Below are 19581 nucleotides of genomic sequence, written 5' to 3'. Positions count from 1 at the left end.
AGTAACAGGATGGGTTCAAGTGGACAGAAGGAATCTGGGGAAATAGGATTCGGCTAGACAAAAGGGTTAGTGAATATAGGTGGGGTCATTCTTTGTACTTTCTGGAAGAGAAAGAAACTTAGCAGCTCTCAAGTGGTCATTTCCTGACGGGTGAACAGAAGGCAAAAAAGCCAGAGGTTAAGGGGACAGAATAAACACGTGTTCAGGAGACAGAGGAGGAAGACTTCCCGAGTTCCTGTTACACCCGGACCCTGGCTCCATCTCTGCCTGAATCTCAGATGCAAATAAAATCCAGTAGTTTGTTGACCAATAGCAGAACCTAAGCCTTCACTGAGTCCAGGATTCCCAGCCGTGGGCAAAGGAATGGGGACGTAGGCTTGAGACTTCCCGGATCTCAGCCACAAGGCACCAAACCTTGGCATCAGCTTGGTCATCTGAAGCTGGCTTTGCCTGTCAGCCTTGGTTTGGAAACCAGACTGTGGGGTGGCCAGATGAGTTTAAGGACTTTTTTGTTTTCCTTCTTAACGTTTATGTATCATTTTTGAGAAAGCGGGGGAGAAGGGAAAAAAGAGGGAGACAGAGAATCCCAAATAGGCTCCCTGCTCAGCACAGAGCCTTGATGTGGAGCCTGATTGGATGTCACCGACCTCAATGTCATGACTTGAGTGGAAACCAAGAGTCTGTCACCGCCGACTGACCCACCCAGGAGCCTCCAAGGCCAGATGAGTTTAAAGGGCTGAGGGGGCTCCTGAGGTCTCGTTCTTGGCACTCAGGCTTTATGGCTGCAGATTCTTCCCACCAGACAAACTGCCATGGACACACAGGCTTCTCGCCAAGGTCACACCTTGCTTCTTGAACACGATTTGACTTGGACTGCAGTTTGGTGAGTGATGGCTAGTACTTAATAGTTCAATTGGACCCAACCACCACGTTTTTAACCAACTAGGTTACCTTCTGAAGGTCACTCATCTGGAACTAGACCACCGACTTGAGAATAGTTGTTCTGGCATGCAAAGGGCCTTCCCCAGCGTTTGCTCTTAGTATTATTTTAAACATAGTTCAATGACAGATTGTGACTTGGAAGGGACTCATTTCTGTTTCAGTTGTCTTGACAACAATGTACGTTATGACATCTCATACGCTTGAGAATCCTAAGGTTTTACAACCAAGGAGTGTGTTGCTTATTACAATTCTGATAAAAAAAAAAAAATTCTTCAGAGCTGGCGGACTGAAGACGATTATTTTTATTAAATCTTCTTTTCTGTGGGCGTCACAAAACAGTAGCCCCGGGCGGACCACAACTCGCTTTAATTTCAGGGAGAGCCAACTCAAGTGTCTTCTCATGGCTCCACCCAGAACTTACTTGTATTGTGTGGCCTTTGCGATTTCTTTTTACATTTTTTAAAATTCTAACTCCTTCTCTGAAATATTTCTTGAAAACGGAATAAAGTGGGAATAGTTTTATACCTTGCTTTCCCCCATGCCTTTTACACAGTTCTTACAATTACTCTTGGAAACCAATTTACAAAGAGACATTTTTATTAAGAAAAATTGCAAACATACAGAACATTAGGGAACAAAATTACAGTGAGCGAGCACTCTAGAAAAACCACTTATAATCGAGAACTGTTAACATCTTGCAAAGCTTAGTTTACCTTAACTTTTTTTTTGGGGGGTGGGGCGAAGGGGGTATTTTAAAGACTCCTTGACAGCAGTCTACACCAGATGTTCACTTGAAGCGTGTTCTTTTTTTTTGTTGTTGTTGTTCTCCCCCCCCCCCCCCCCTCCGGAAGTCCAAAGCTTATGGGATACTGCATAAATAGCACTTGTGAGAAACCGGCCATCAGCTCTCAGGCATTCCTGGAGTTTGGAAACAGTGACCTCACAAGCAAGCAAGGCCTCGGCCCCGCTTCTTAGGTGCAAACTGACGAAAGTTCTCAGCGGGGCCGCTCTGACTCCCGGAGGGGTGAGCACTCAGTGGGCACTCGGGAGCACGTCTAGCTCAATTTCAGTTGCTCCCCTAAAGCCGCCTGTGACCGCGGCACTTTCTCAGCCTCCCAGGGAGGTGCAGGGCGGCGTCGAGGGGGGAGACGGAGCCAGCAGAGCCGGGCGCAGGGTGGGGGGCACCGGGGTGCATGCCCGACCGCTCCCGGGCTGAGGGTCCGCTCTCCTTGCTTCACGTGTACGGGGCCGCCTCCGGCTGGGCTCAAGTGAGGCGGTGACATGCCCCGCAACCCCCGGGAGAGCGGGTTACCGAGACTGCGGGGCCGCACCCGGGGGCTCGGCTCGGGCGGCCCAGCACCCCGCGCTGCTGACGGATTCTCGGGTGGTGACGCCGCTGCCGACGGGCCCCGGGGACCCCGCGTGCCCGCGGCGGGGCTCGCCACCCGGGCTGTGCGCCCGCACGGACCGGGGCCCCGGCCCCAGCTTCCGCCTCGGGGAGGCAGAGCCCGTGCGCCCCCGCAGCCCGGCCGCGCGCCTTCGGCTCCGCGAGCCCACGGCCGAGCTGCGGGGCCGAGGCAGGGCCCGAGCCCAGGCCGGGAGGGCGTGGCGGGGAGGACGGCGCCCGCTCGCGCCCGCGGTCCGCCGGCCGGAACATGGCTGCCCCCAGCGCCGCGGCCAGTCACGTGCCCAGGCGCTGCCGCCACCGCGCGCCCCCTCCCGCGCTGGCCCAGGGGCCGACCCCGCGGCAGGCGCGGCCCCGGACGCCTGTCCGCCACGGGGGTGCCGCGAGGGCCGGCCGAGGACGGAGGGCCCCGCGCCGCAGGCCACCTCTCCCCGTCGCCCGCCTCTCACCCGGGCGCGGGGGTCGGGCTCTCGGAGCCGGGGAAACCTTCCTGGGGGCGACCTGCGCCAGGTCGGGCTACTGGGCATGCGCGCTGCTCCCGTCCGAGTGCGGCCGGTATCCGGGTTTTCCCGGCCCCTCGGAGCGGCGGCAGGGGCGGGGCTCGGGGCGGGGCGGGGCGGCCGGGGGCTCGGTCCCCGCCCGGGGCCTGCGCGCCGCGGGCTTACCTCGCCCCAAAGGGCTTCGCGGGGTGCCCGCGGGCGGCCTTATTGTTCGGGGCGGTGGGGGAGGGAGTAGTGCGAGTCCGCACAGAGGTGTGACTAGGGGTCGGAACGTAGGAGCCGCCCTTTCTTGTGATCAACCAGGGGTTCGTCTCGGGGCCGGGGGGACAGAATCTCCGGGTGGCTCGCAAACTCGTGCCCCCGAGCCCACCTGCGGAACGGCCGAGTTTGCGTTCCTTGGTCTGACCAGCTCCGGCTCCGCCCCAGGCAGTGTGCCCAGCCCGACCGTAAAGCTCGGCTCCGTTCCGGTGTCACCGACAGACATCCCCCCCTCCCCCAGGGCGCAGGCCGGAGCCCTTCCCCCGATTCCTGGAAAGTAAAGTAAGGGGCCACGCCCGCTGCCCCTCGGGGCGCAGCCTGGCCCGGGTCCCGCACGCGCCCGCACGGAGCCCGCCGACCCCGCCCGCCCGGCCCGCTCCCCCCGCCCCCCCGGCCGCCGCGAACACCCGGAGCCGCGGATCGCGGCGCGCGGAGAGCCGGGCCGGCGCGGGTCGCGGACTGGGCATGCTCGGCAGCCCGGAGGCTCGCGGTGGCAAGTCGGAAGCGTTCGCACCAGCGAGGCAGCGGCCCGGCGGCGGCGGCGGCGGCGGCGGCGGCGGCGGCGGCGGCCACGGCCACGGGCAGGACGGAGCGGGCAGGGCCGGCCGGGGAAGGCTGCGGTCCCCTCGCGCACGGCGAGCCGGCCGGAGAGCGCGATCCCGCTGCGGAGCCCCGACGCTGCCCTGCCCCGGATTTTGGTGCGCGGCGGGGGGCTCGGCGAGCGGAATTCCGGCGGCAGCTGCGACTCCGGTGCAAGTGAGCCGCGGGGCGGGGGTGGGGGTGGGAGCGGCGATCCCGGGGGGGCCGATGGGGAGCGGCGTGCGGGCGGCTCCGGGGCGAGGGGGCGTGAGCGCAGCCCGCGCGGACCCGCGCGCGCACCTGGCTGGCACTCCCCCCGCGCCGCGGCTCCCGGGGGTGGGCGCGGGTCTCGGCCGGGCGGGCTGCCCGCGGGGCTCCGGGACCCGGTGGGGGCGGCGAGGAAGGCGGGGGCGTCAGTGGGCGCCGTTCGGGGGTGCTGCGTGCGGGCTGGAAGGCTGCCTGTGTCGGGTTGGGGCGAGCCGAGGGTGGCGGGCCGGAAGGGCGGGGGGGCGAGGCGCCTCGTCCGGTGACCCGGCGGGGGTCCGGAGACCCACAGGGCCCGACCCCCAAATCACGGCCCCACCCCCACGGCCCCGGGCGGCGGCGTGACAGATGGCACCTCGGGGTCCCGATCGCAGCGTTGGTCAGGCGCCCAGGGTTTCGGGGTCCCCCTCCCCCGCCGCGGCCCCTCGGTGCCCCCCGACTGCATAACAGGTGGGATCCCCTCCCCTGCAGAGTGAGCTGCTGACTCCAGGCCGCAGAACCGCCTGCAGGTTCGGGGGCGGCCCCCGCCGGCTGAGGGGGAACTGGCCAAGGCCTGGAGGAGTCGTCAGCGCAGCCGGGACTGGACAGTCCCTCCAGGACGCGGCTGTGCCCGCGAGCGAGGGGTCCCTGCGACCCCGAGGCGACTGATCAAGGGCAGGGCGGCGACGGCGTGTGGACCCAGGCGGGGGCTTGCGGCCGCCGGCGGGCCGGGCTGGGCGTCCTGGTGCAGCCAACGGATTCAGGCTGGCGCGTTCTGGTTAACGCCTGTTTCCCTCCCGGGAGCCGCGAGTGTAAGTCGTGGCCGGAGGGAGTGGAAGGGATCCGTGCAGGCGCTGCTCAGATGTTTCTTTTCACCTTCAAGCAGAGCCGACTTCAGCGGCGCACGCCTAGGAAACCTGGAGCGAAGGCTGCTTTGTGAAAGGGAAGTTTATTTTCCGTGCTGGGGGTCGGCCCGCTGTTTTAGCTCCCTTGACATTTCCCTTCCTGGCTGGACCTTTCCAGCTGTTTGGACAGGTTACTTTTCTCTGGGATGACGGGGTGTTTCTGGTTGGCTGCCTGGCGGTGGAGCGGTGCGCCTGTCAGGGTGTGCCGTGAACCCCCCCCCCCCCCCAACTCGTCCCGGTCCCGCGGGGAGGACTCGGTGGGCAGAAAGAGGGGAGAGGCGCTGGGGACGTCGCAGGTCGGTGGGAGTTGCCCGGGAGGCCGCCCCAACAACACCAGGGGGGCTGGCAGCCGCGTGGGCCTGTGCTGGAGGGGACGGGGCTGCGCGTCTCACTGGTTGGGTAGGATGTCCGCGGGAGAAGCCGGGCGGAGGATGGGTCCCTGTCTGGCCAGTGCTCCAAGGGAAGCCCGGGGATGTTTGGTGATTCAGCAGGTGGCAGCCTTCCAGCTCCGAAGCCCTGCCTTGGCCGAGCCAGCGAGCCAGCCGGCAGCGGCAGCAGCTCGTGCCCTCCCGTTGCAGGCTCCAGCTTTGAGGGAACCTCCCCCCCCAGCAGCTCCGCTTGCCTTATCTTGCTTTGGGTCTGGAGGCCCTGATCTTTTGGTTTTCTTCACGGTTTCTCTTCTTCGAGGCCTTGCAGCTCTGTGACCTGCTGGCTAGCAGGAGGCGGCAGCTGGCACCGTGCACAGTTTAAGTAGCTAGTTATTCTGCAGAAAATGATAGCAATATGTAAAGCAGGGAGTCAGTCTTTTCCTTCTATTTCTGCTTCAGGCTGGAAATTTACATTTTTAATAAAATGGTAAGATACGTTTCTGTAGCTGTTCAGTGCTCCTAGTAAGCTATTGAAAATATCAGTAAGCATTTTTTTTTTAAAAAAGAAATTAACATAAGGGATGGATTAAGCTGACATTAAAGGGACACAGTTATTAACACAGTATCTTATTCCTTCGAAGATCCCAAGCGTCTTGCACAGTGTCTAACTTGTCGATGCCCGATAAATGCTTATTCAGCTGGAATTAAAAAAAAACAACAACCCATAACAGAGGCTTGTCATTAAGTTTTGGCACTTAAAGAACTTTGTTTTATTTCTATTTTGCTTAAATGTTTATTTGTTTTAGAGACAGAGAGAGAGAGAGAGAGAGAGAGACGGAACGCAAGTGGGGTAGGGGCAGAGAGAGAGGGAGACACAGAATCCCAAGCAGGCTCCAGGCTCCAAACTGTCGAGCACAGAGCCTGATGTGGGGCTCAAACCCACGGTGTGTTGGTTTGGGGGGGGGGTCACTGAGCCACCCAGGTGCCCTGAGAACTTTGTTTTAATAAGTCGGAATTGCCTTTGTGGACCATAGTCAGTCAATTTTACCTTGAAAACTCCACGCTTTCCTTTTTTTTCCCTAGTCAAGTCCCTGAATTTTCAAATTGTGGCAGATCCTGTATTCTGCTGGAAAAATAGGCACAGGCTTTGCTCACACATCTCGTGAAGATCTAAAGGACCCCTACATACTGCTAAAATAACGTTTCTTAAAAAACTGAAATGTATCCGCGGCGTATCCAATATGCTTTATGCATGAAACTTTATTTTACGCGAGGCATTTCAGGAAGACTCTCCAGAATTCCTAAACCTTTACTCACCATTGAAAAGTGCTGCTACAGAAAGGACAAAACCGTGTTGGGGGACTAAAGATTCTGGATTGTTCACGCAGGGGTATGATCTCCCCGGGCTTTTGGGGGAGGCGGGCGTGTTGGGCCAGCTCAGGCTTATGCTGCTTTTTTAGTTTGCTTCTTCCTCCAGTTGTCCATCCGGTTCTTTCCCTGAAGTCACACATTCCTGGCAGGGGCTTGCTTGCTTCAAGCCACTGCCAGAGGATCTTTTGCGTTTTCTCACATAAAGTCAGTCAGTGGCGATTTTTATTCTGATTGTTCCCTCCGCATTTCCACCGCTTTGGGTGGCCGAGCTGTTCTGTGGCCCTTGGACAGAGCTGCGTCCAGTGTGCCCATGAGGGGGGCAGGACAGATCATGGATGGTTTTTTCTTTGCCTTTTCTTGATGGTAGCTATAACCAGTGTCTTTGGAAGAACTGTTAATGGCATGCCTGGTCCTGAAGGTTGTGGCCTTTCTGTGACAGGCTCTTGGTCAGCAGTATAAAGGGTCATTTATCCAGGATCGTGGCCGCAAAGTTTGTCACTTGCCAAGTTAGTCTGTCACCGTCTGGATGTGGGAGCTGGGAAGCCCAGGGAGGTGCGGGAAGGGACGGGGAAGAGAGGGGGAGAGGAGGGTTGTGGGCCCGGAACGAGGCTTGGGCTCTGGTTCCAGTGGAACAGAAGTGCGTGCTCATCGAGTGTGGCTGAGTCGTGGAGGCTTTTTACCTTCACAAAGAAGCTGCTCCCCGCTTCCCCCGCAGAGACACCCACACACAGAGGGAAGACACAGGTGTGGACACACACCCCCGTTGCCAAAAGCCGACCGCTCAGCCCTGTTGAGCTGCGAATATGCCAAAGAGGGGACTCCAGGGCCCCGTAGCCGGCTGGGTTCTGTGGGTTCTGGGGGCCGATGCGGTAGAAAGATTCCCCCTCCCCCTCCAAGTGGAAACCCCTGGGGGCTTCCCCTGAGGCCACCATTGTATGGGCCTCCTTCCCTGCTTTTCCACCTTCCGGCAAAGTCGGCCTTTCTCAGTTGTTGGCACTGGACCCTCTCCTGGGTGAAGCTGCTTTCTCCTAGTTTTCCCCTTCGTGTCTCCTCGCCGTGCCTCCCCGCCACAGGAGCGTCCTCTCCCGGGTGTGTCCTTGTCGAAGATGTTATTTTGTGTGCCTGTCTTCAGCTGACAGGAGCGGGGCCGTGCCGTGTAGATTTCATCTGGTGTCTTTTTCATTCAACATGAGCCTTTTTATTAGGGCGATGTTCAGACATTTACAAAAGCCGGAAGAATTTCATTCGGCGCTTTGTCGGTGAGATATGTGTTCGCGTTTGGCTTGGCTGGTGCTTTGCTGTCAAGCGCATGCCCTGCCCGCAAGCATTCGCTCGTTTTTTTACTCTTTGCCCTGGCGGGGGACACGCAGCCCACTCTCCTCCACTCGAGCAAAGCTGTGATGAACATCCTGTATGCTCTCTTTAAAAGATGCAGGTGACAGCGTCTGGAGGGTGGTGGCTCTCAAAGTCCACACCCAGCAGCAGCAGCCTCACTTGGCCGCTGCTAGAAATGCAGATTCTCAGGCCCCGACCTAGGCCGGAATCGGAAACCCCTGGGGGCAGACACCATCAACTGGGGCTTCGACCTGCAGGTCTGGAGATTGTGATACTTGGGAAAGTCTGAGACCCTCTGCCAGGAGGGCGGGTGCGTTCGGGAGGGGAACGACCGCGTGAAAGAGAGTGGCACACCTGTTTTTACTACGTGCTGCCCAGTTGTTCTCCAGGGGCTGAGCTGGTGACCCCCTCCCCCCCTCCGCCACGTGGGTGCCAGACGGTTCCTGATCCCCCACTTCCTTGACAGGGTTCCTTTTAGCCTTCTTTCTAATCTTACCAGTATTGGGGGGCCACGGTGTGGGATCTCGTGGTTTCACCGGGTATTTGTGTAGTTTCTTCGTGAATTTGAGCGTCTTTTAATATATCTGTTAGGCTATTAGTGTTTGTTTAACCAGCTGTGGTCGGTTTCTCTGGTGTTGATTTGCAGCTGCTTCTTGCCTAGTCGCGACTTGCTGCCTGCCTATCCACTTTGTCAGGGGTCACTTTCAGAAGTTTTTGTTTTGATGTAGCCCATTCCTTTTTGCCCTCTGGGGGTCCTTACCCCAGGGTCGCAGAGATACTCTGTATTTTCTTCTATCAGCTTCCTACTTTTATGTTTCACAGTCAGGCCTTTCTTTTGTTTGAGGTCTATCTTAACATATGGCATAAAAACGGAATCCAGTAGTATTTTTTGCCTTTCCCATTTTGTGAGCCAGTGTTTCCCGTGTTATTAAATACTGTATTTTTTCCCTTAACATTTTAACGGGAGAACGTGGAGCCACCTGTGTCATACTTGGGGTTCCTGCATGTGCACACAAGCCTATTTTTAAAACTTTATTGAATGCGAATTTACACCCAGAGTGCGCGATTCGATGAGTTTTGGCAGATGTACATACCCGTGAGACTCGCGCAGTCCAGAGCATTTCCATCACTCCCAGCTTCCTGTGGGTCCCTTGCGGTCCAGCCCCCACCGTGTCCCCAGACGCAGGCAACCACTCATCTTCCTGCCACTGTGGCTTACTGGTTGTATCTTCTAGACCTTTATATAGATGGAACCCTAGAGTGGTACTTTTTTGTGGATGGCCCCCTTCACTCAGCATACTGATTTTTTAAAATCTTTTTTTAAGGTGCGGCAACATAAATATACCCTAAAATGTACCTTTTTTAAAAAAAAAAATTTTTTTTTAACGTTTATTTATTTTTGAGACAGAGAGAGACACAGCATGAACAGGGGAGGGGCAGAGAGAGAGGGAGACACAGAATCTGAAACAGGCTCCAGGCTCTGAGCTGTCAGCACAGAGCCTGACGCGGGGCTCGAACTCACGGACTGTGAGATCATGACCTGAGCTGAAGTCAGATGCTTAACCGACCAAGCCACCCAGGCGCCCCTAAAATGTATCATTTTAACCATTTAACCATTTTCCCGTGAGGTGGCATTTCGCACATTCCCGGTGTTGTGCACCTGTCACTGCTGTCCACCTTCAGACCTTTTGGTCACCCCACGCTGAAACTCTGTTCCCATCAAACTCAGCATAAGGGTTTTGAGATTCTTCACAGAGGTCTGTTTTGGGGTGTTCTAGTCTATACTGGTCACGTGTCTGTTTCTTTGCCAGGGTTTTAGAGTTTTGCAGTGTCACACATGGCAGGGTGAGCCTCTCCTTGGCTCTTGTATCTTGGGCCTTGCTTATCTGTGGACCTCTGTTCTTCCATATACGCTCTGGAATGTTCCTCAAGTTCTTGACCAAGTCCTGGCAATGGGATTCGCCTCTCATGGCGAGGAGTGGCACATTTTGTATCTTAATACTGTAATTCTATCCATGAACATGGTTATCTCCTCTTTTATAAACGACTTCTTAATAGAATTTAAAATTTCTCTGTCATGGTGATTTTTTCCCCCAAAGGTAATCTGTTGCTTGGAGGGCGGTCCCTTAGTCTCAACGTTTCAGGGGGCAGAGTCCGGGCTTTTGGGATGGATCTTGTTTCAGTCTCCGTTCTCCATTCAGCAGCCTTGAGTGACGTGAGTGGGTCAGTCACCTCAGTCTTCTTGAGGAAGGAAGAGTCCCTGGGGATCTCTCCTTGACCTAGACCCCTGACAGCCTTCCCCTGGGGCTTCAGAGGCGTGCAAGGGAATAATGTGGGAGATGCAGGCTTGCAGATTTTGAAACAGAGTTGCTGTTCAGTGAATGTTGTGTGAGACGTCCCCTGAAGCTGGCTTTAAATAGGTACACTGAGTACTTTCGTCCTGCTTCTTAGGGACTGGTAACCAAGAAGTGTCAGGAAAGCAAAGTGAATCAGCGACCAGTGAATGGGGCAACACCACACTCCTGGTCTACACACGCAGAGCCCAGATTCCACCTGGTTTTGTGGGTTTCACAGAAACTGTGGTTACTTCCAGAGACTTTGGCCGTCTCGTGGGGGAGAAAGGATGAGAGAACTCTGGGTCACAGATGGTAGAGAATCAGGGGTGAGGCGGTGTGTGGGGGCGTTGGGAGTTGAGAGAAGGGCTTGTGCCGTGAGTTTTGACTTGACTCGGCTAGAATCAGATTAGAGGGGAGGGAAGGACGGGGACCCCAAGCATGCTTTGCCAGCGTTTCTGTCCAGGGCTTGGAGGGCCTGGCATCGAGCCCCACGGCGTTGGGTTTTGTGCCTACGTTTACGTGTCTCAGAATCACTGCTTTGGGGAATGTGGTACCCAGTGGCCGGTGGACGCTTAGCTAACTAGCAGCTTTCTGTCTGCGAGCGGAGCTCCGGTGTGGGTGCAGATCGTGGCTTTACCGTATGTGGCCTGGTGTGATATCAGCAGACCCCTCACAGCGTCCTGACGGCGTAGATTATCACTTGTCGGGCACCTGGTGCCCGGCCCAAGTTGATCACAAGGTAGATGTTAGCTTCTCTTAACGACTCCTTTTGTTACTATCTGTTGCATTCGTCCCGTATCTCCCCTGAGGTCTGTCTGCCTTCGTGCCCGGAGTTGGGTGGCTTCCGTCCAGAAGGACTGTCGGAGGCACGGTTTTGTAGCCTGGACTTCCTCTGTTGACTGCCAGGCTTGCGGTGGGCACGGCTTGTAGACACCTCTATACTGGAGCCCGGTGCTGCCTGTGTGGGTCCCACGTGACCTGCATCAGGGCTCTGGAACCGAGCGGATGGAAGTCAGGGGGCCGTTAGACCTTTTGGCAAAGGTGTGTTCATCCTGGGGACTCACATCTGTTGAGGCGTAACCGTGTGGCCAGGGACCATCGAAGCCCTTGACCTCGTGACCATCGAAGCCCTTGACCCCATCTCCTAGGAGATGGACATTATTATCCCTTTGTAGAGAGGAAGGCAGTGGGGCACAAGTAATTTGCCCATCAGAGTGGGAGGAATGCCGTTTAAGGAGCTTCATGTCTGGGGCCGTTGCCAGCTGGTAAAAATGGCCAGAGTGGCCATGGTGGGTAGCTATGATGATCACGTGAGAGTTGAAACACACAGGGTAGCCCAGCGGAGCAGTCCCATGACCTCGGAGGTTTATCAGCCTACACAGAAGATTCCCAAATTTCGGTGTATGTTAGAATCACCTGGAGGCTTCCTGGAAACAGCCCGGTACCTTCTGTGCCTGACGTGTTCCTGAGTGACGCTCATGCCGTTGGCCTGGGGACCGCTTTGGGCAACCCCTGCTGTCAGCGAGGGGCCGGCTGTCCTGCGCCCCCGTTACAGGCAGGTGGGGAGATCGCAGATTCCGACATTTTAAATGCTTTCCACGTCGTGCAGCAAAGACTGAACTCACATGGTCCTGTGTATCTAGGCCAGCAGAGGGGTGTCTGAGCCCGTGCAGAGTAGACGTTGGCTTTCTGTCCTAGTGCGTGTTTCTGACGTGGCCAAAATGGGCGATGACCCAGGGTGGAGAGAAAACCCCCGGAGTGCGAGTCCAGACTTGGGAGAAGCGTGAAGCGCCGTGTCGCGTGTCCCGTGTTCGGGAGATGCCCTGACGTGCTGTTACTGTGTTGTCTCCCCCCCTCCTTCGCTCCCTGCCGTGGGCACGCGAAGGCTTTGTGTCCATCATTTGTCCCTTGGGGAAAATTTAGGCACAGACAAATTAAAAGTGTATGAAGATACATATCCTGATGGTGGAGAGAGAGAAGATAATCTTATTTGACCGGACTGATTGTGTATCTGTGTCCAGCCGTGTGAGGTCAGGGAGCCACCCTGTGTCCGTGCTCCGTGTGGCACCCACATGTCCACGGGGGGGGGGGGGGCTGCTGTTTTTACAGCAGAAGTTTTTCTGTTCGCAAGCGAGGCTGCATTTCCTCTGTCGGAACAACGTTGCACATACAACCGTGGAATGAGAAATTGTTAGATTTGAAAGATTTTATTAGGAAATTGGGGCTCTGATTGTAACTCGGAGAACACATAAGTAAATCGTATTTGGGAAGACGACTTTGCCCGAGCTAGTTGTCCGGGCTCTGCTGGGGGCCGGAACCTCCTTGAGCCTAGAGACCCACAGAGGAGCGAGCTGTGGTCTGGGGTCCCTGAGGGCTCAGTGCGGGGACAGACACGCGGACGGATCAGTGCCATCCGCGGGAGGTGCCCCCAGGAGGCGGTGGGGGAGGGGCCCCTGCTCTGGGCTCCCTGTGCTCGGCACAGGGGGAGGGTAACCCCGACTGTAGGGTAGTGCACACGGCACCAGACATGGTGGGGTTGGGTTTTCTTTTTTTCTCTTGTTTCTGGGGCTTCTGTGTTCCGTGCGGGACCTCTGGCAGCAGGGAGGGGTGGGGGAGGAAGGGTGCTGCGTGGTCAGCCGGCCAAGGGGAATCAGGAACCGAGTGGCACTTCGCAAGCACGTAGCAAGTCATAGTGGCACTTGACAGCTTGTCTTTAGAAAACGTGGGCGCATTTTATGGGGCACCTGGGGGGCTCAGTCGCTTGAATGTCTGACTCTTGGTTTCAGCTCAGGTCGTGATCTTACGGTGTGTTGGTTTGAGCCCCACATTGGACTCTGTGCTGGCAGCTTGGAGCCTGCCCTCTTCTCTCTCCCTCCCTCTCTCTCTCTGCCCCTCCCCCTTTAAATAAATAAACTTAAAAAAAAAAAATGTGGCTGAGTTGTAGCTATCTGCTGGGATGTAAAACCTGGAGAAGATTAACGGTTTCTATCCAAGGCACATCAGCGTTTTAGAGTGTCTTTATTAGAAATGAGGGTTTATTTTATAAGCCCACAGCTTTTGGCAGAGTTCTAAATTCCACTTTCAGTGTGTTTTCTTTGGTTTGCGTTTCTCATTTACGTCGCCCTTGCCTTCTCCCCTTTCCCCTCCCCACTTCCCCAGTCCCCTTGCAGGGGGACCTGCAGGCCAGACCTTGACCTGCCAGCCCGGGCTTCCTGGCCTGAACGGAGAGCTTGGGCTGGCCGAGCCTGGTCATCTGGTCCCAGGTTGCACGACCCCAGAAACACTGGCTCGAGAACCGCACCCCAGCCAACGTTTGTTATCCTGTTAAGAGAAGAGAACCTTAACTTCAGTGCCACCTTCCCCGGTCCCGTGTAGTTGTGTGTCTGAACCACTATACGGAGACAGCACTAAGTGCCGGACTCCGTGGCTGTGCCCCGTGCTGCCCTGGCCCCCAGTGTCTCTGAAAGGTACTGGTGTACTGTGTGCAGCCCCGAAGGGCAGGGCCACGGTCCTGAGTCCCAGAGGGGGTGGGCGGAGACTGTCCTGCCAGGCCAGGTGGCCGGAGTTCCCCAGAGCCGCAGGCTCAGTGAAGTCCCCGGGGGGAGGAGTACCGTCCTGCGGGTAGGGTGGGGAGCAGAGCGTCCTGAGTCGTGGGGGTGGCAGCGGAGGCCAGAGAGGTGGCGGGGGAGGGGGGGCGGGGGGGGGAGCTGACAGTTTGGGCGGCAGCCTGGATTGGGGTGGGGTGCGCTTGGGGCCCCGGAGAAGTGGAGCCGGCCCCTCCTGAGGGCCACAGAGGGCATGGCAGGCCACCGTGCAGGAGGAGAAGCCTTGGGACCAAAAGGGCATCACGAGAAGCCCGCTGTGGGACAGTCTGTGGCCTCCACCTGGAGCAGAGCTGCTGCCCTGGTCACCCGAGACACAGCCAGTGGGGATGGGGTGGCTGGCCGCCTGGACACATCTGTGGGGCCATCGGATGTTCCTGAGCCACCGTGTGCTGGTGCCCGACCAAGGGGCCTTGCGGTGACGAGACCTGGGAAAGACAAGGACCCGGAGCCTGGATTCTGAGAGCGTTTGGGGAGTGACAGGGTGGTGGGCTGGGGTGAAAGGCCTGTCGGGGCACAGTCTCTCGTGTGAGATGGGAGTCGCGGCTCTGCGTTACGGTGCGTCAGGTGAGCGTTCTGGGTGCGTGCCTGTGGTGGTCCGTTTTCCTGGGACAGGGCAGCAGAAGCTGACCCGGACGGTGCTCTCTGACAGAGGGGGTGCGCCTTCCTTCTGCCCACCGGGTGCTGTCGCCCTGACACGGTCATCTGTGCCCAGCCTGGTGGCCATGGACCGTTGATTTTTTCACCACGTGGACCATTGTCCTTTGGATCTGATCCCAGAGCCTGACCGGTCCCCGCCGGCCGTTAGCTGAGCCTGCTTACCCTAAGATCCCAAGTGCACAGAATGTTGTGTGTTTGTCATCTTTTTTTTTTTTAAGTTTATTTATTTTGAGAGAGACAGTAAGAGTGGGGAAGGGGCAGAGAGAGGGAGAGAGATTCCCAAGCAGGCTTCACACAGTCAGCTCAGAGACCCACCCGGGGCTTGAACTCATGAGCTGTGAGATCATGACCAGGCCCAAGGTCGGGAGTCGGGCGCTCAACCGACCGAGCCCCCAGGTGCCCCGTGGAGATCTTCACAGGTGGCCTCGGGGTGTGGCTGGAGCCCTCCCAATCCTGGATAGCAGCTTAGCATCCTGGACAAGGCTAAGGACGGGTGCGAAACACACCGGTCTCTGCCCACGCGGAGCTTTCCAGGTAGTGTGTTACGTGCAGTGATGGAGTCGGTGACCATGGAGTGGGCTCTGTGCTCAGGCCCAGCCTGCCCAGTGCTTCTTCGCGGCCCTGCCAGCCGTACGCAGGCTGGGAATTTCACATTTGTTTCATGGCCGCTGTTTGTGTAGCGACACCTGAATCCCTTTGAAAGGCCTACAGAGTTACCAGCCATTGTGCGGGCCGCGTTCCAAGTTTCCACGGGGCCCTGGACGTGGCTTGCTTTCCTCTCCACTGATTTTAGAAGCGGGGGCAGGGTGGTGGGGACTCACGGGGGCTTCTTGAGCCCCATTTTGACCATTTGGTGAAGGTCCTGGGAGCGGCCCCAGGCTCTTACTGGGGTCCACGCAAGGGTTTCGTGAAGCCGCTGAAATTGTACTTAGCATTTTGGCTGTGTGCATTTTTCTGAGGAGAGGGCTAAAGCTTTCATTAAATCCACCAGGAAGATCTCTGAAAGGTCCACTGTTTGTTTTTTTTTAATGTTTGTTTATTTTAGAGACTAACAGAGCACAAGCAGGAGAGGGGCAGAGAGAGCTGGAGACAGAATCTGAAGCAGGAGGCAGGCTCTGAGTCGTCAGCACAGAGCCCGATGTCAGGAACCCGTGAACCATTAGATCATGACCTGAGCCAAGGCGATACTTAAACAACTGAGCCACCCAGGTGCCCCTGAAAGGTCCACTTTTAAGAAAGTGGATAAAAAGGTACAGTTGTATGATTGAGCATCTTTATCACTGCCCTTCCCCTCGTTAGAGGGGCTGGTGAGAAGGGTCCAGCTAAGGTGGGGGCAGACACATGCTGGGAGCCTCTTTGTGGTCATAGGGGACGTGTTGTTTCTATGTCTTAGGGGTGGGACCCGGGGCAGTTATTCCCCTGAGGAAATGAGAGAAGCAAAGTGACAGCTGGTGTCAGGGAGGACCGGCCACCTTAGAGGGAGAAGGGGGCTCATCCTCTGTGGAGCCACAGGAGAGCAGAAACAGAGCCTGGAACAGGCACTGGTGCGTCTGAGGAGCACCAAAAATGGGTCTGTGGATGTCAGAGGCATCTGTTTTAGGGGAGTCCTCCGAGAAGTCCTGGTCGTTCACCCCGAGCTGGGGACAGTTGCCCTTCGAGATAAGGGCATGCAGGGTGGCTTCTAAGCGGGACGGCACGGATGCCTCCCTGCTGTTTGATCCGGCAGTCCTCCTTCCAGGAGTGTATTCTGAGAAATACTCGAGACCCCCGTTCGTCGACTGTAGGGAAAAGTTGGAAGCCAAATAGCCGACGATGGCGGGGTGGGGCGGGGCTGGGGTTCGGCAGAACGGACGGTGTGCGCCTGCGCAGTGCAGCACGCGCCGCCCTTGGCTGCCATCCCCAAAGGTGTGCGCCTCTTCTGGGGAAAACCCGCCGCGCGCAGGTACCGCCTGGTGGTCGCTCGGGGCCGGTGACCCGGCCCTGAGCCCGCGGACGCCGCCCCTGCCCTCAGCAGGCCTCTTGTCTGCCTGGCGGTAGGTTAGCTTTCCTACGTGCTTGTAGGGGGACGATGGACGGAACGGCCTCCTAGCAGGCCTCCGTGCGGTCGGTAATCTGTCTACCCGTTGTTAGCTGCAGCCGGCTCCCGGGACCGCCGGCTTTCTGGAAGGTCGGAAGTCAGTCACGGAGGCGTCTTCCTGATGATGGCCCGCTGTTAGCCCGCCCCCCACCCAGGCTCCGCCGTGCTGTCTGTGGACCTCGCTCGCCAGCTCGCCTGGCGTCCCCTCTTGTTCACTGTCCCATCTTGGGCCCCTGACGCACCGTCGTCCGGTGTTTGCAGCCTCGTGGAGCTGCGCTCCGTTCTTAAAATTCCTCTGTTTTAAGCCCTTTTGGGAGGCTGGCGGACTCTGGGTGTCCTGCCTCCCCGTGGCATCTTTCCGGACAGGCAACAGCCACGGCCGCTGCTGTCACCCAGGGATGGCTGTTCCACCCGGACGTGCAGTAAGAACTAGTGTGCACTTCCCGTCGCCGACCACACCGGGCTGTAGTGGTCGGTCCCTTCAGGTGAGGCCGCTCACTGTCGTCTTTGGGAGTGTGGCTGGCTGTCACGGGGCCCAGGCAAAACGGAGGGGTGTCGGCCGGGTCTGGCAGCTGCTAGGAGGTACTGCGTTCTTTGCCGGCCTCGGTGAGCGAGGCCTCCGTGAGCGAGGCTGAGTGAGGCTCTCAGGTCCACAGACGGGGAGGTGTGGGCTCTGCCCTCGGGAGCACTCCAGGGAGGATGGCCGAATGGGGTGCTGGGCGCGGGGACCCCAGGGGTTTGGCTGGCCCGTTCTGGAAGAAGGTCACTAGGTGGGCTGGTGTGCGAGGGCATGGATACAGGATGGGCCACGGCCACCAGGGCCACTGAATGCCCCCCCCCCCCCGCCCAGAGTCTGGCTACTGCAAGCTTTTCTTCATTGGCCTTAAAAAAATGTTTTTTTAGTGTGTATTTACTTTTGAGAGAGAGAGAGAGAGAGAGAGACGGTGAGAGCCAGCACAGGAATGGGGGAGGGGCAGAGAGAGAGGGAGACACAGAATCCGAAGCAGCCTCCAGAACTGAGCTGTCAGCACAGAGCCCGACGCGGGGCTCGAACCCACGAACCGTGACATCATGACCTGAGCTGAAGTCAGCTGCTTAATGGACTGAGCCCCCCAGGGGCCCCCATTTGCCTTTTAACCCAGGTTTGGTTTTCCTTTACAAAACCTTTTTCCTTCCTTCTCCTTCTCCTCCTCCTCCTCCTCCTCCCACCCCCCCTCCCCCACTGACCTTTCGTCATTTAGAAAATACGTAAGCAAAAACAACATCATTATTCATAATCTGTCACCCGTCGATAGCCACTGTTGTCATTTGGGCGTCCATCCCTTCCGTCAGCTTTATAGAAATACTGGGTGTGCGCTGAACGAACCTTTTGGCCGAGTGCCAGCAGACGGGGTGTTAAAAGGACCTGTTTTGCCAAAATGAAATCTCAAGTGTTCTGGAATTGGCTGCTGGCACTCAAGTAGAGATCTGAAATTTTATGGAAATCGTTACAGTGTTAAGATTGTAACAGCACCGTGGCACAGGAAAGTTAATTTCTTAGCACGTGGCGTGTGTTCAGGGTTGTGAGCGTTCGTGGTGCAGGGTAGGTAACGACTCAACGGGGCGGAGGGGCCGCGGGGCCGTATTTGTTTTTCAGTCATTCTTACTGTTTGGGCCTGCCGTCAGCGTCACACACGAGGAGGGGAAAGCTCGTGTCCGGCTTGCTAAACTTCTGTCACGTCACGGCCTCCTCTTCCACCCCTGGACCTGACGCTTTCCGTGGTGACGATGTCACGGTTTGTTGGGGCGGCCCCTCCCCCCAGCTCTCTGCAGTGCTTGACAAAGAGTGGATCTGGACCGTCTCAGGGCACAAGTGACATCGCCGCCTTCGTGCAGGCTTTTTCCTGGAACCGTACGCGGCTGCTGCCTTCACACGGCCAGTGGGGAGAAAACCGCGTCCTTAAGCCTTGGCTCCGGAAGCGTGGCGTGGAGAGCTGTAATTGGCTTTCAAGATACCCAAGCTGTTTTGCGAATCTCCTGTCTGCATCTCGACTTCCACTGCCCGCCCGCCGGTGTCAGCGTCTTCCCTGGAGACGAATGACAGAAGAGTCTGTGCACAGGTGGCATGTGAGACATACTTGCTCGCTCAAGACACCTCGCTTTCGAGCTACAGATGCCATGAAGTCAGTGAGCTTGGCCTTTGATATCGTCAGTAAGCATGCTGCGTCGACTCCGCTCCCTGCAGAACACCGTGTCAGGATTTTACTCACGCAGCCTCTGGCATCAGGTCATAACCAGCCATCCCGTCCTGCCTTTGAGCATCTCGGTACATCTCTGGAACGTGCTAGGTACGTAAGTACTTACGTGAGTCATAAGTACTCGTCACGTAGTTTGGGTTTGGGCGGGAGAGATTTTTTATTCTAAGACTCCCTGGGAACGGGCGCCTGGGTGGCTCAGTCGGTTGGTTAAACATCAGCCTTTCGATTTTGGCTCAGGTCATGATCTTATGGCTCATGGGTTCAAGCCCCACATCGGGCTCTGCACAGAGAGTGCAGAGCCTGCTGGGAATTCTCCCTCCCTCTTTCTCTGCCCCTCCCCCTTGCTCACGCTCCCTCCCTCTCTCTCTGTCTCTCAAAATAGATGAACGTAGAAAAAAAGATTCACTGGGAATGCTCACCAGCATTTGGAAGGAATTTTCTGATATTACCAGTAAATACTGGAATGGTGTGCCTGGTTCACCTTCCTGATGTTGCCATGCGGAGTGGTGAGCTCAGTGGTCATACAGCAGCTCGGGGATCCCGGGAACACCACTGGAAGACGCATTCTGCCCTTTGGCCTTCCAGACAGAAACCAAAGATCGGGTTTTGGCCAAGTGTGGAAACTGAAGACAGCTTTGGTGGATCCTTAAATATACAGAGCAATATATATTTTATCTGTATAGGCTTCAAGCATAACATTTCTAAGATGTGACTGAGAACGTTCCAAATCTATAATTGCTTTGAAAGAGTACAAACATCTTTT

The 19581-nt window shown here is 57.0% G+C and overlaps 1 protein-coding gene across 6 annotated transcripts in view; it reads left to right on the top strand.

The window, feature by feature from the left end:
- Positions 1-3583: 3583 nt before the first annotated feature.
- Positions 3584-19581, top strand: part of SGMS1 (sphingomyelin synthase 1) — a 293110-nt gene continuing 277112 nt past the window's right edge. For 5 of the 6 annotated variants that reach the window (XM_045439431.1, XM_045439423.1, XM_045439430.1 and 2 more), the window contains exon 1: positions 3588-3861. The gene's annotated coding sequence lies outside the window, so the exon portion shown is untranslated. Of the gene's footprint in view, positions 3862-19581 lie in introns of all 6 variants that reach the window. The other variant, XM_045439433.1, reaches the window with a different exon arrangement.

The sequence above is a fragment of the Leopardus geoffroyi genome, chromosome D2 (assembly GCF_018350155.1).
Source record: "Leopardus geoffroyi isolate Oge1 chromosome D2, O.geoffroyi_Oge1_pat1.0, whole genome shotgun sequence".
Classification (NCBI taxonomy): domain Eukaryota; kingdom Metazoa; phylum Chordata; class Mammalia; order Carnivora; family Felidae; genus Leopardus; species Leopardus geoffroyi.
The sequence above is the reverse complement of the archived record's forward strand: the minus strand, read 5'-3'. Positions and strand labels throughout refer to the sequence as shown.